General features: G+C 61.0%; 1 protein-coding gene across 1 annotated transcript in view; it reads right to left on the bottom strand.

Annotated features, from left to right (window-relative positions):
• FOXP4 (forkhead box P4) overlaps positions 1-1,843 on the bottom strand; it is a 39,210-nt gene that overhangs the window by 12,677 nt on the left and 24,690 nt on the right. The gene's annotated exons all lie outside the window — the stretch shown is intronic.

Genomic DNA, 1,843 nt, shown 5'->3' with positions numbered 1-1,843 from the left:
GGAGGGGAAGAAAAGGAAAGGGGAAGGGAAAAATAAAGCGCTGAAAAGAAAGGGAGTGAGCAGCGCTGGGGGCTTGCTCAGAGCAGAGACCCGGCTCTGCCTGCAAGCTGGGTGAACCCGCAAACCCGAGCTGCGGGGTCCACGTGGGGAGGCTCAGCAGCAGGGCGAGCTCCTCCAGGCACCAAGCATCACTGAGGGAAAGGGGCTCCCAGCACCCAAAAGGTGTCCTAAGACTGCCCAGATGCATAACACCACCCATTAAGCAGGGAAATGGTCCCTATTTGCCCCAAGTGACCATTACGAGCCCCTTCTTGGTGAGGGGCAGAAAACAACCCTCCGCAGGGAGTAGGTGCCCAGCGCTCCCGGCCCCCGGGCAGCAGCACCGGTGCCCCCACCCCAGCCACAAGCACCCCCCCAGGCAGGTGACTCTCCCACCCGTCCCCAGGAGCTGGCCACGCTCTGACCGGCGTAGCCAGCCCTAAACTAGTTAGGCAGGACGGTCCCCGGGGAGGCACCAAGAAATCCATGAGAATTAACTGAAGGGGAGAGAATTCAATTAGGGATGGGGACAGGCAGCTGCTAATCCGAGCCGGCCACGAGAGGGGAGCTGCCCCGGGCCTGCCCGGCCTCATTAGCGGGGCAGGCATCACCGTAACCCCTTGAACCCCTCTGTTTGCGCAGCCGTTGTTTGGGGGTCGCACAGAGCTGGGCTGGCAGGCGGTGCGAGCCGGCTGTGCCGCGCCACCCAGCCCAGCAGCAGCCCGGCCCCTCCATGGCAGCTCCGTTGTCCTGAGCAAGAGAAGCACTGGGGCCCCTCTCGGCAGAGCAAGCCCCCGCCTCGGCAGAGCACACCGGCCAAGCCCAGGCTAAGGCGCTTCCCCCTAATCTCACTGCACTCGTGATGGAGGCACTCTGCGGCCCCATTGCTTGGCCCAGAAAGAAATATTTTCATGTCCATGTTCTTACTGATGAGTGCAAGAGCTCTGCCGTAGGAAATGTCCTTTTATCTTCTGGCTGGGTCTGAGCATTATGGGGATTTAGGCCCCCGGTGCACTGGGGATCCCAGGGACGTGGCACAGCCCCACTTCACTCTCTTGGTGATCCCCGAGGCCACGTCTCGCGCTCTGCTCACCAGGGAACGGCAGACCCAGTTCACGGCTTAGTTTGGAATCGGCACGTGCTGCTGTACCCAAAGCACCACCCCGGGCCCTGTGGGATACAGGCAGTCCCCCCTGCAGATGCTGCTGATGCTCGGCCATCGCTTTTTGGAATGGAGGGCGAGGATGGGCTCCAGGCACTGCCCTGCAAAATCCCTGCCGCCTGCAACGTAAGGCATGACTGCAAGTCCTGCCTAGGGCAGAGAGTTTAAATTTGGTTTCTCAGCTTCAGAGGGACGTGTGGACTCCTCCCTGTCCTGTCCACCTCTTGCTCATGGCAGAATTGTCCCCCCAGAGTCAGGTCCAGATCCCCTCTGGCTTTGCCTCCATCCTGCACCTCTGATGCTTGAAGATAAAGGCACAAATCAAAGTGATTTCTGCTCAGGAAAGAGACATCCCTGTGCTCGCCCTCGCTCCTGAGCAAGGTGCTGAGCCAGGAGGGCTTCAGGCCACGGGACCAGAGGACACCATGGACCACGATGGAGGAAAAAAGGCAGGACCACGCTGCGTGTCTGAGGGCCTTAACAGAGACAGTGCTGTCCCCCAGGGTGTCCCCGGTCCCCTGCGAGGGGAAGCTCTGCCCCCGCATGGAATGGACACGCATGCCCTCGCCTTGGTTCTAAACGGCAACTGGAATGGGATGGGATGGGATGGGAGGAGATGGGATGGGAGGGGAGGGGATGGGA

Source organism: Egretta garzetta, unplaced genomic scaffold, assembly GCF_000687185.1.
Source record: "Egretta garzetta isolate BGI_Z169 unplaced genomic scaffold, ASM68718v1 scaffold105, whole genome shotgun sequence".
NCBI lineage: Eukaryota > Metazoa > Chordata > Aves > Pelecaniformes > Ardeidae > Egretta > Egretta garzetta.
This window is presented reverse-complemented; position numbering and strand designations above follow the sequence as displayed.